This window comes from Coregonus lavaretus (genome assembly GCF_964263955.1).
Source record: "Coregonus lavaretus genome assembly, chromosome: 34".
NCBI classification, from domain to species: domain Eukaryota; kingdom Metazoa; phylum Chordata; class Actinopteri; order Salmoniformes; family Salmonidae; genus Coregonus; species Coregonus lavaretus.
In genome coordinates this window covers 4,637,218-4,651,713 of record NC_140021.1, presented here as the reverse complement: position 1 = coordinate 4,651,713, position 14,496 = coordinate 4,637,218, and positions in this window count along the sequence as shown.

The following is a 14,496-nucleotide window of genomic DNA, read 5'->3' as shown; positions in this document are numbered from 1 at the left end:
TTGATATACAACACCTGTCAGGTGGATGGATTATCTTGGCGTATGGAACATTTCTGGGATCTTTTATTTCCGCTCATTAGAAACATGGGATTAACACTTTACATGTTGCGTTCTTTTTGTTCAGTAAATGCCAGTAGAAAAAAATGAAAACCATAATGCAGCTAGTGTACTGTCATTCCAGGTTCAATGTTTGACATGACTGAGTTAGCTGAAGTTGGCTAGCTAGCTAGTAACAATAACGTTAGCCTGCATAGCAACCATTTTGTTTAGAACGGAATACCAATCCTTTTGCATAGCAACTATTCAAAAACAATTAACAACTGGGTCGCATCTGTAGCAACATGACCAAAATAACTAACAACCTGATTTTTGTCTGGACTATACCTTCAGGTGGAATAATTAAATTGTATGTTTTGACTTATCAAGATAAAGCTTGAATTACAATATGTCATTCATTGTTTAAAAAAATATATATGTTGGTAACAGTTTTATAAAAGCAAAAAGGCACAGAAGGCGGTGCTGTATCATGAATACAGTCACAGGGAGCGCCCCCCCCCCCCCCCCCCATTTTGTGTCTGTCTGTGTGCCCAGATCCCTCTGATAGGAATGTTGGGTGTCCTTATCCCTCTGATAGGAATGTTGGGTGTCCTTATCCCTCTGATAGGAATGTAGGGTGTCCTTATCTCTCTGATAGTAATGTAGGGTGTCCTTATCCCTCTGATAGGAATGTAGGGTGTCCTTATCTCTCTGATAGGAATGTAGGGTGTCCTTATCCCTCTGATTGGAATGTAGGGTGTCCTTATCTCTCTGATAGTAATGTAGGGTGTCCTTATCCCTCTGATAGGAATGTAGGGTGTCCTTATCTCTCTGATAGTAATGTAGGGTGTCCTTATCCCTCTGATAGGAATGTAGGGTGTCCTTATCTCTCTGATAGGAATGTAGGGTGTCCTTATCTCTCTGCAGCCTATCTTATCTGTTGGAAGCTTGAAGAGCGTAGCAGCATCAAAGCCACAGATGCTACCTCTCCTCCCCTCCCCCTTCTCTCCCTCCTTCCCCTTCCCCACCTCATTCACTGGCTGAGGTCCAGACGAAATAGAGGAATGAGATTCCACACAACTATCTACAGGACCAGGGGGAAGAGACAAGAAAGACAGACCGACGAGACACAGACAGACAGACAGACAGACAGACAGACAGACAGACAGACAGACAGACGAGACAGACAGACAGACAGACAGACAGACAGACAGACAGACAGACAGACAGACAGACAGACAGACAGACGAGACAGACAGACAGACAGACAGACGAGACAGACAGCGGGGAAAAGTAGAAGAGGTCTGGCTGTTATATAGAAGGGTACCTGCTCTCCTTTCCTTTGATCGGAGAGATCACTCCATCTCTCTTTCAACTCGTCTGATTGAACTAGTCTGTAACTTGTCTGCAGTCTTGTAGAATTACCTTTTGGAGAAGTAAGTATATAATTCATTATAAACTGGGTGGTTCGAGCCCTGAATGCTGATTGGCTGAAAGCCGTGGTATACCAGGGGTATGACAAAACATTTATTTTTATTGCTCTAATTACGTTGGTAACCAGTTTATAATAGCAATATGGCACCTTGGGGTTGTGTGGTATATGGCCAATATACCACGACTAAGGGCTGTATCCAGGCACTCCGCGTTGCGTCATGCGTAAGAACAGCCCTTAGCCGTGGTATATTGGCCATATACCACACCCCCTCGGGCCTTATTGATTGCTTAAATATAGAAGCCTTTAACCAATAACCATTTGGCAATAAATAAATAACTAGGGATCATTTGCAAGCAATTGAGTAAAACAGGGGATGACAAAAATAATAAACTGTACTTTTAAATCAAATCAAACTAGACCAGCAGTTTTAATATATTTATTATATCATTGTAAATGCATGCCACGATTAGTGTCTGGCTATTGACAACTATTCAACCTAAAACGTCCACTTCGAGGGATATACAAGGTGTGTGTTTGTGTAGCAGGCTGAGTGTATTGGCCGTGGGTGAGGAGGCAGTACGAAGCAGAGGGAGGGCTAAACAGGGGCTGTGTCCTGTCATCATGGCGTCTAGATAGAGCCTCTCCTCACACTCACACACACACACACACACACACACACACACACACACACACACACACACACACACACACACACACACACACAAACACACACACACCCTGAGGAGAGAGACTGGTCTCTCTCATTCACACAGAGAGAGCTCCGAGACTGTAATCAAATCAAATCAAGCTTTATTTATACAGCACATTTCAGACATGGAATGCAACACAACGTGCTTCACAGGAAAAAACAACGAAAATATGAAATATTTACCAGACAACAAACATAAGAGGATAAAAAACTAAAGAACAACAATAAAAACAATGACTAAAAAGCACCGTACGGAAAAGCAAAGCTAAAAACGTGTGTTTTAACATCTCTTTAAAAAATGTCCAGTTTTGGCCCCCCTCAGGTTCTCTGGCAGGCTATTCCAGAGGCTGGGGGCATAATAACTAAAGGCTGCCTCTTCATGCGTCTTGGTCCTAGGCTTTGGGATAGTTAAAAGGACAGTGCCAGAGGACCTGAGGGACCTACTGGGTACATAAACTTAAAAGCATGTCTGACATGTATTGGGGTGCACAATCGTGGATTGATTTGAAAACCAATAGAATAATCTTAAAATTAATTATAAAACTCACAGGCAGCCAGTGCAGAGACTTTAAAACCGGTGTAATGTGTGCTCTCCGTCTGGTCTTGGTCAGTACCCGTGCTGCAGCTTTCTATATGTTTTTCAGTTGACCAATGGCTTTCTTGGGAAGACCAGACAGGAGAGCATTACAGTAGTCAAGCCTGCTTGTAATAAAAGCATGGATGAGTCTCTCTGTATCAGCCTGAGAGAGAAACGGCCGCACCTTGGCAATGTTCCTCAGGTGGTAAAAAGCTAAATTGAGTTCAGAATCTAAAATGACACCTAGGTTTTTTATCTGGTCTTTTATCTTTATTGCCCGTGAATTAAAATGTGCGTCCAGATTCTCTCTCTTTGCTTTGGCTCCAATAAAAAGTACCTCGGTCTTGTCTTGATTTAGCTGGAGGAAGTTGTGAGCCATGCAAGTATTTAAATCACCAATACAGTCTAATAATTTATCTGTGGAGCTAAAATCCTCTGGTGACAGAGAAATGTAAAGTTGTGTATCGTCTGCGTAGCAGTGAAAATCAATGCTGTGCAATGGTCTCATTGCAACCTGTGGATATTACTGGATGTTACTGGATATTACTGGATGTTACTGGATATTACTGTGTTCGCTAACGGACAGTTTAGAGACAAACACACAGAAAATACTACCTGAGGGTACTACTTTCTCTGCTTCCAAGCTGAATCATCTCTCGCACACACAGATAATTGAGGGGGAGCCGTCCATCAGAGGAATGTTCACTCATAACACCAAGAACACTTGGACTGCTGAGTCTTCCACACTAATTATTCAGCCATAAACCTGTGGGCACACAGACATACACACAGGCATAAATACACTCACAGTCATTCCTCCCACAGTCATTCCTCCCACAGTAATTCTTCCTCTAAACATGGCATTTCCACACCAACGTCCTCCCCAGCCATCACCAGTATAGTCAGGTAGCAGACCCATGACCCCACACATCACACGACCATAGTACCACCAACTCCAACCTGAAACCATGCAAGTTAAGGTGCCATTTTTGATGCCATTGCTGCTTTCTAGTCTTTGTCTTTTCAAATGTGTCTTTTTTATTTCGATAAACATCGCTACTAGCCCTCCCTCTAATTCCTCTATATATGAGGGTTGTTTACCAACCACAATTGTTGAGCACAGGGGTTTAACTGTAAAGAACCTTGATGTGTGGGATCATTATGAATGAGGCTGCATAGAGGATGGATTATAGCAGCTGAGGATCTTTTCATTGTTTGTATAATGTTGTTATTTGGTCCAGGGAGGTTGCACTTTGTTAACTTAAAAAGGCCATTGATATCTGACGTATTACACCATACGATGCAGAAAGGTGGACCGTCAGCTTCTAAACCATTACGAATTAGTTTAGTTAACCATCAGTACAGAGTTTATAAGGGTTTACCATCTATGAACCATTTAGTGGACCTCATCTAGTACTAAACAGAACACTGTGTAGACAGACACTATGTCATTAGTTATGTTCATAAGCATAACATATAAAGTATTACTAGCGCTTAGAGGAGAATGTCCCGCCTCTTCCTGTCCCTGAGCTGAACCTGGTTGCCCCGGCGACGGACTCAGCCTGGATGATTGGCGTTCCATGGTCCATTTCATACTTCATGGCCACGTAGGCACTGTAGAGGGCAGACGAGCGGTCCGCAAGCACGAGTTGTAAATAATAACATACTACTCACATGTACTGCTGGGGGGAAGGAGTTGATCTGCTCAAACAGCTCCTGGGCCGCCTGCATAGCTGACACACACACACACACACACACACACACACACACACACACACACACACACACACACACACACACACACACACACACACTACCGTAACACACAGAGAGACACACAGGATACATACTGCATCTATACAGTATGTTTCATTCATTACATAGGGCACTTGGCAGCTATTCAGGTTGTAGCTACTGCTGATGCTTCCTCCCTTCCTCCTGCACTTCCTGCCTCCCTTCCTCCTGCACTTCCTGCCTCTCTGTGCCGGAGCCAAGCCACTTTGTTCACTGGGCCACATGAAAGCACTGGACCACATCCAAATATCCTATGGAAACCTGTGTGGCTGATCTTAGACTTTGATGCCCAAGTGCCCCTTCTCTCTCTGAGCTATCTCTAACCAAAGTGAACAGCCTCAGAGTCTAATTAGCCAGACTTGGCTGTGGCTGTGGGAATGACTTCCCCCCAAAAATTAACTTCATCTTCTAATGTCTTTTGAGGAATTTTAACCGAGAGGTTTTTTGGTAGGGATGTAGGAGTTGGAGTTCACATGTTCATACAGAAAACGCCATTTGGGAAATGACACAGTACATAGTCCAATTCAACTATCGTTCCTCACTTCATTTGACGAATTAGTTATTGGTAAGGTTTGATCTAACCAATGAAATGGCATACAGGTCTGATAACCCTGATTAAAATGGCTTACATAATTCTGCCTCATCTAACACAGCCATTACAGTGGAATAGATGAGAAGGCTTCAAAATGCACCGACAGGGAAGATTGAGCGAGGAGAGGAATTTATGGTCAAAAACTCAAGGGAGGGCTTTACCTTGGCCACCCGGTACCACTCTGTTAGCCAATCCAAAGGCCAGGGTCTCCTGTGCCCCAATGGGCCATCCAGTCAGAATCAGTTCCAGGGCCTGAGCCAGGACAGACCAATTAGATGTGGGAGTCCGACTGTACCCCCATCAATCAGGAGGACGCCTGAGGAGACAAGGGAATAATCCATGAATGACATCATTCTGAGGAGGAATGCCAGCACGCATTAACACTTGTCTCCTCAAATCCTCTGTCATAGATTCTGCTTGACCACCCATTATTAAGAGCATGAGTCTAACATATTTTCATAACCTGAAATCATACTGTATCTCTGGGTTGTCGGAAACACTGTAATTATTTTATTTTGTAATGTTATTTTGCACCCTTTTTCGTGATATCCAATTGCGATCCAATTACGATCTTGTCTCATCGCTACAACTCCCCAATGGGCTCAGGAGAGGCGAAGGCCAATTGTGCGCCGCCCTATGGGACTCCCGGTCACGGCCGGTTGTGACACAGCCTGGGATCGAACCGGGTCTGTAGTGACGCCTCAAGCACTGCGATGCAGTGCCTTAGACCGTTGCGCCACTCGGGAGGCCGAAACACTGTAATTCTATTAATACTCCCCACTACATTCTCGAGTCCTTCAAATAAATCACATTTGAATACATTGAATACCAGTGTTAATACATCTGCAACCAATCGAGAGGCCTAAGGTCCGACACTCAACACATATGGCAGCCTGACACAAGACAGCTCTTTGGGAGGAAGCTCTTTGTCAGCGAATACATCTCTCCCTGTTTCCACCGGTTAGGTCGGTTCTGTTTAACATTCCTATGACAGAGTGTTCTGCCAATAGATCCAGCTGATGAAATGAGACATTTTTTTTGTTTTGTTTTTTACAAAAGGCATCACAATAATAAAATCACATTACAGACAGCTTTTTAAGTCCATTTGTTAGATATTCTTGAGCAAGGTGGGCAGTTTGAGTTTTGAGCAATTCCACCCCAAATACTAATGAGAAGTCCCTATATTGACCGACCGACCCACAGACACAGACACAAAGACACACACACACCCCTAGCTTCCCTCGGGGCTGGAGGCTAGATTAGATTGCGGTGCAGAGAGCCTCTTCAGCCCGTGTCCAGATTGGAGACAGAGAGAGGAGCCATGCAAGTTGGGCCAGATTGTCTTTAGTGCTGTTGGCACAGTGTTATCAGTCGCCGGAAGGGTCCTCTCTTATCCAGCACCCGTCTCAAAGCCTGCTGATACATTTACATTTACATTTAAGTCATTTAGCAGACGCTCTTATCCACTCTCCCTGTCTCAAACATGTCCTGTTTGCATTTACACACCAGCCCATCCTTTGTTCCCCTTTGAATGGAAGCCAGTGTGTTGGACAATGCAATGTTCCCCTTAAAAAATGTCTCAAACAAAAAGGACACTTTGGAGATTTGGCTGGAAAGACCTGAAACTGAGAAAGGAAAGGCCATGTTCACTTCATTTCTCATCTATTCAAAGCAGATAATTCAATTAGTAGAGCCTATCGTCCAATTATAGATATAGGTGGTGGTTCCCTTCCTGACTGTCAGCCTTTTCCTCTGATTGCAGGAGACTGTGCCTGTTATAACTGTTTTATCTTCTATGTGCGGAGAAAAATGTACGGTCTGGTTGGCTTAATATAAGGAATTAGAAATTATTTATACTTTTACTTTTGATACTTAAGTATATTTAAAGCTAAATACTTTTAGAATTTTACTCAAGTAGTATTTTACTGGGTGACTTTCACTTTTACTTGAGTCATTTTCTATTAAGGTATCTTTACTTTTCCTCAAGTTTGACAATTGAGTACTTTTTCCACCACTGCCCACTCTCTTGAGTGTTCTATGCAAAGAGAGGTAGTTAGTCACTCAGGACTCCATTTCTTCACAGGGGAGAGGCAAGAGTTGAGTGATAGGAGCTCTCTAAGCAAACATTACACTTTAGTGCCAAACTGCAGATAGTGGACGCAACTCAAATTGTGAAATCCCCAAAGACTTTCAATATAATCTTATGTAGTCACAATAACTCCTCAACAAGTGCATAATGATGGATGACTAATATGGGAACAACTGCTTTTTCTTAAATGCAGCTATACTGGGGAGATGGAGGTTAACCATTACTATTTACGTAGGATTTGTATGCATGTTGGTCGGAACAATGGCCAGTAAATCAGTGAAGTGTTGAACTCTATGAAACAGCTTGGGCAGAGTAGACATTGTTTCCAGTCTGAACTGAGCTGTACTGGCAATACAAGCATCTGCAGTACTTCAAAGCAAAGCTGTCCATAATGGACTCTCATGAGGGTTAATGCCATTAACTTCCATGCAGATTAGAGATTTCCAGCCATATCCGGACAAACTGATACAGAGATGAGAACGTGAACCTAAAAGGCGGTTAACTTTCATACACTCTCCGACACGCTCAGGCCCTGTGTAGCTCAGTTGGTAGAGCATCGAGCTTGCAACGCCAGGGTTGTGGGTTTGATTCCCAGGGGGGGGGGGGCAGTATAAAAAAAGAAGGGAAAAAAAAGAAATGCATGCACTAACTGTAAGTCGCTCTGGAAAAGAGCGTCTGCTAAATGACTAAAATGTAAATGTAAGACTCTCCAACTTGGAGAAATATTTTGGGCTTTTCCCAGCACATCAAATAAATATTGTGACGTTTTTTTGGTGTTCGTGAGTTAATTGTTTGATGAAGGCCTCCGTATGGGCTCCGAAGAAAGCAAAGGCTGTTCAGAGAGCTAGTTTAACCACAGAGACACACGGTGCTGCAGGTGCCTCTCTAACCACTAGCCAGATCCTCCAGTCTTAGGGCTCGGGTGTCGTCTCTCTCTACTCTCTCTTCAGACTTGGGGCAGGTCCAGTCCAGTATCACACACAGTTTCTGGCAGCTATGTCTCTCCCCGCCACCCCATCCGTCTTACTAATTGGGTCTTTGAGCGCAGCCGGAACCGTCCGGAGCCAAGGTCCAGAGGTTCTCCACACCATGGTCCAATAACACCCGGGACATCGGAACTGGACAGTGGCCGTTCAGGTTCTGCATAGGACTCCCTATAGGGGTTGGACTAACTGTGCCATTCACACTGCTTAGAGGAGCAGGTGTTCAGCCATGCAGCTTCACCTAGCAGAGGGTTCTGATATGGTATCCTCATGTCATCATTGGCATGTCATCAATAAAAAAAAAGTTATTGGATAATTGTTTGAATGGGCCAACCTGATGTCAGCTTTGGACCGGGCTGTACTCTAAACATGTGGGCAATCCTATGATCCTTCCTTTGGCCTTCCTCATCTTTCCACATGAGGCGGGGGCTCGGGTGAGTCGTGACAGGAAGCTGTTACTCACTTGTGGCTTCCATTAGGCCACATCACATAGACATCGTAGGATTTTTAGTTTTTCATTCAAACCACCATGGATTACCTCAGGCTGCTGTTCCAATGTGTTTCTCCACCAAAAACGCTTACAGATTTCTCTCATCAAAACTAAAGAGCAAACCTACCTACCAGAGAGATCTGAAAATAAATAAAAAATAAATAAAATAAATAGTCATTTAGCAGACGCTCTTATCCAGAGCGACTTACAGTTAGTGAGTGCATACATTTTCATACTGGCCCCCCGTGGGAATCGAACCCACAACCCTGGCGTTGCAAATGCCATGCTCTACCAACTGCGCTACACTGGAGGAGTAGCTTTACTTTTGATGATGATGATGCTAAACACTCCCGATCAGAGGAACAAAGCTGATAACTGGGTATGGCTGGTTGGGGCAAGAACGGACCGGTCAAAATAACAATTACAGCGCTAAACTCACATCCCATGGTAAAAACGAGCCACAGTGGCCAAACTAAGCTGAGGAAACGACCGGAAAATGTGTTGCCAAACAACTCAGGGGTTTGTAGAATGAGGCATAGCCAACATGGTGGGGTGGCTGAACATAAGCAGCTGGGAGGAAATGTACCTCTGCTGCCAACAGTGTCAAAACCTTCCAACACTCCACTCTGGGCTGCTAAAGGAGATCTGAGGTGGACGCTTAGTAATTCCCCTTTCAGCTATCCAATTATTTCAGATCAGTGCAGATGAAGGATAGGAGACAATGTGAGGAGCTTGATGAAGCCACTTAAGACAACTGAGATGTATCCCTCACACACTCAGCGGAGTCAGTATGATATATGATAGAGGTGACGGAGGCGAGACGTGGTGGCCATGCCCCTGCCACCAGACAGTCTGGAAGGTGGGCCTGGCGCGAGTCAGACGAGGGCACTGCCAGGATGCTCTGTTTATTTACAGAACCACAATGATAAGCCCTGTTCAGAGAAAATAGGCCCAGACCTGCTGCCAGTAATTATAGTACAGCCGGTCCTATTTATAAACGCAGAGGTCCTATTTGTTGCCCCGGAGGCAGACTGGTGTGGAGATGGGAGATGATACTACACGCTACATTCGTTCCTTCTCCTTCTGGTCATCAGGGAGTGCAGCTTGTACAGCAGTGGTGTCGGTACATGCAATGCTTTTAAAGGCCACGGTCATTACTGCAACTGCAGAGTTACTCAAAACCCAAACGGGAGAAAGGCTAAAGTGATAGCGGCTTGAAAAGGCTACGTTGCTGTTGAACATGAAGACAAAACAGGTACTTTGTAACGATTTGGACTTCCACTGGTGGGGTTACGAGATCACATGACACACACACTAGGTAATAGTAGGGGGTGGACAGGCTCAGGGAGGTGGCTAGGGGTCATCTAGTAGGTGGAATGCACCAAATCTGCATCAGAAGAGGATGGCGGCCTCGCGACTAGCTCTTAGGAAACTTTTTACAAGCATTCCGCTACACCCGCAATAACATCTGCTAAACACGTGTATGTGACAAATAAAACACATTGATTTGATGGTCAGCCAACCGAGCCAGCTCCAGCTCTCTGGTCACCGCGTAACCCCTGACCGCCGCTATCAACGGCTTGGACAGCATCAGCCGGGAGGGACCATAGGAAGGACACGACACACACACACACACACACACACACACACACACACACGACACACACACACACACACACCGAGTGAGGCATGAAAGAAAAACACTCACTAAACAAGGTTGCAACGAAACTTCCTGCACAAACAAGGAAGGACCTTGGCATTTAAAAAAAATTACTGGTATTAGAGATTGGGATGATGTATCAAATCAAATCAAATTGTGTTCGTCACATGCGCCGATTACACCTTACCGTGAAATGCTTACTTACAAGCCCTTAACCAACAATGCAGTTCAAGAAATAGAGTTAAGAAAATATTTACTAAATAAACTAAAGTAAAAAATAAACTAAAAAGTAACACAATAAGCTTACATAACAGTAACGAGGCTATATACAGGGGGTACCAGTACCGAGTCAATGTGCGGGGGTACAGGTTAGTCGAGGTAATTTGTACATGTAGGTAGGGGTAAAGTGACTATGCATAGATAATAAACAGTCAATATAAATAGTCCAGGTGGCCATTTGAGTAATTGTTCAGAAGTCTTATGGCTTGGGAGTAGAAGCTGTTAAGGAGCCTTTTGGACCTAGACTTGGCGCTCCGGTACCGCTTGCCGTGCGGTAGCAGAGAGAACAGTCTATGAGTTGGGTGACTGGAGTCTTTGACAATTTCTTGGGCCTTCCTCTGATACCGCCTGGTATAGAGGTCCTGGATGGCAGGAAGCTTGGCCCCAATGATGTACTGGGCCATACGCACTACCCTCTAGCGCCTTACGGTCAGATGCCGAGCAGTTGCCATACCAGGCGGTGATGCAACCGGTCAGGATGCAGTCGACGGTGCAGCTGTAGAACTTTTTGAGGATCTGGGGACCCATGCCAAATCTATGAAAGACAGACCACTGATACACATACATTGAAAGTTAGGTTGTGTGTTATCAGTCATCACTGATAGCATGTGAGGGTGATGTAAAGCTGGGGAAGGTTTTTGCAGATGCGCACACCATAGGAGCGGGACCTTTGGTGATGTCTTGCTCCAGTGTGATGGACCAGCACAGAAATTCCCTTCTGGAAGAGACCACAAAATTACAAAGTATGGCAGCTGGCAACCGAAGAGGGAAATGATGAGGATATATATCTTTTTTTAAATGAGGCAGGGCTGCAATTACAGAACTGGAGGAGATACTCTGGCTTGCTGGCACACAAATGGTTTTCTGCTCTTGGAGTGGGCTCAGTCTCTCTTTACTGCACAATGCTCTCATTAATGGTAGAATAACGTACCCTGACCAAAGACCCTTCCGTTGGATTAATGTGGTAATTACAACATTACCCAGGAGGCCTACAAACACTATGTCACAGGCGCTGAGGCGGAGGGCTGTAAAACGGTGTGGCGGTTCTGTTTCTGACTGTAATGAGATTAAGGATGAGAAATGTGCTTACAACTCCACCCCTCTGTAAAAGGCTGTGTCTGTGTGATTATGTCTTGGAGCCTCCTAGGTTTGAATGAATCTGAATGATGACATATTGTAAAAGGACTCCATCTCAGGAGACATAATATTACTGTTTTTAAATCTGATTAGTACACCTTATTGTGACTTAATTGTGTGTTTAAAGGCCGAATCAGAGAAGCAAGCTGGAACCAATGTTCAAATTGTGCACACAGGTCTCTTTGGGTGTTTTGAAAAAGCACTTAGAAATACATGTATTATTGATATAAATGGAAATCCTGTGAAAGAGTTAAAGTTACATGCCCATATCTCATGGCCCCACTCGACTACACATTATCATATGTTCTCTACTATGGGGATAATATGGCCTTCATTGAAAGGTGCTACAAAAGTGACCTTAGCAGTTATTTCAACTGTTAACAAACCTTCAGATTCCCCCATCCCCCCTTACCACAAAAACATTTAAATATGATTCCCCCCCAAAAAACATTTCTGCCTACAGAAAAGTATTCAGTCCCCTTGACTTTTTACACATTTTGATACGTTACAGCCTTATTTTTAAATTGATCTAAAAAATGAAAAAAATGCCCTCATCAATCTACACACAATACCCCATAATGACAAAGCAAAAACTGGTTTTTAGACATTTTAGCAAATGTATTAAAAATAAAAAACGGAATTATCACATTTACATAAGTATTCAGACCCTTTACTCAGTACTTTGTTGAAGCAACTTTGGCAGAAATTACAGCCTTGAGTCTTCTTGGGCATGACACTACAAGCTTGACACACCTGTATTTGGGGAGTTTCTCCCATTCTTCTCTGCAGATCCTCTCAAGCTCTGTCAGGTTGGATGGGGAGCGTCGCTGCACAGCTATTTTCAGGTCTCTCCAGAGATGTTCGATCAGGTTCAAGTCCGGGCTCTGGCTGGGCCACTCAAGGACATTCAGAGACTTGTCCGCAGCCACTCCTGCGTTGTCTTGGCTGTGTGCTTAGGGTTGTTGCCCTGTTGGAAGGTGAACCTTCGCCCCCAGTCTGAGGTCCTGAGAGCTCTGGAGCAGGTTTTCATCAAGGATCTCTCTGTGCTTTGCTCCGTTCATCTTTCCCTCGATCCTGACTAGTCTCCCAGTCCCTGTCGCTGAAAAACTTCCCCACAGCATGATGCTGCCACCACCATGCTTCACCGTAGGGATGGTGCCAGGTTTCTTCCAGACGTGACGCTTGGCATTCAGGCCAGAGAATCTTGTTTCTCATGGTCTGAGAGTCCTTTAGGTGCCTTTTGGCAAACTCCAAGCGGCCTGTCATGTGCCTTTTACTGAGGAGTGGCTTCCGTCTGGCCACTCTACCATAATGGCCTTGTGGAGTGCTGCAGAGGCACTCTGGAGCTCTGTCAAGAGTGACCATCGGGTTCTTGGTCAACTCCCTGACCAAGGCCCTTCTCCCCCGATTGCTCTGTTTGGCCGGGCGGTTCTAGGAAGAGTCTTGGTGGTTCCAAACTTCTTCCATTTAAGAATGATGGACCTTCAATGCTGGAGAAATGTTTTGGTACCCTTCCCCAGATCTGTGCCTCGACACAATCCTGTCTCGGAGCTCTATGGACAATTCCTTCATGGCTTGGTTTTTGCTCTGACATGCACTGTCAACTGTGGGACCTTATATAGACAGGTGGGTGCCTTTCCAAATCATGTCCAATCAATTGAATTTACCACAGGTGGACTCCAATCAAGTTGTAGAAACATCTCAAGGATGATCAATGGAAACAGGATGCACCTGAGCTTAATTTCAAGTATCAGAGCAAAGGGTCTGAATAATTATGTAGACAATGTATTTTTTTAATTATTTTTTTTATATACATTTGCTAACATTTCTAAAAACCTGTTTTTGCTTTGTCATTATGGGATATTGTGTGTAGATTGATGAGGAAAATGGTTTATTTATTCCATTTTAGAATAAGGCTGTAAAAGTGAAGGGGTCTGAATACTTTCCGAATGTACTGTAATTACTCATAATTTAGTGGAAAGTACTGAAACAATTCTCCCAAAATGGAGATGAAAATTATTATGTTTTGGACTAAATTTTACAAAATGGCTTCCTTATGACTGCATAATTAGTATTCCAGACTGGACTTGTCTAGCTGTCATCTTCACAAGTAGAGGGATTCCTAATCATATTTGTGGTCAGCAACGCAGGAATCCCAGTGCACTTTGACATTACACTGGTAAAAGGTTTACACTGGTCAAATGTTTACACTGGCCAAAGGTAACCAATTTACCACAAGGCATTTACCCACACACTGTTTTCAGTTCAGTGCTGAAGCGAGCAACATTTAGCAGCCTGCATTTGGCCGGGATCCAGCTTTGAAGTGTAGAAGCATTCAAATAAAGCCTTTCGGGACAATGCTACATTCTAAGAGAGGGGGAGAGTTGATCCAGGTCAAACAAATTATTTCCATTGAGGGAGTTCATTTGGACGGGGAGAGATTATTATTTGGAGAGGTATTAAGAAGGGGTTTTAATTCTCGCCCCCTGGAAGCTGTGAGCGTACATATGTTAATACAGGACTGCGGAGGCCTGCCACGGCTGGCTCTCAGGACCCTGGTGAAGCCCCTCCCGGACGCTGTTAAATCAGGGCTAATTAGGCAGTGTGAGATGGGGATGAGGAGGATTGGAGGATGTGTTTCCCACTCTGATCTTCTAGTGCCTGCAGTCAGCCAGCGAAACGCTTCAAAGAGTGTTTGATCTCTCGCCCCAGCTA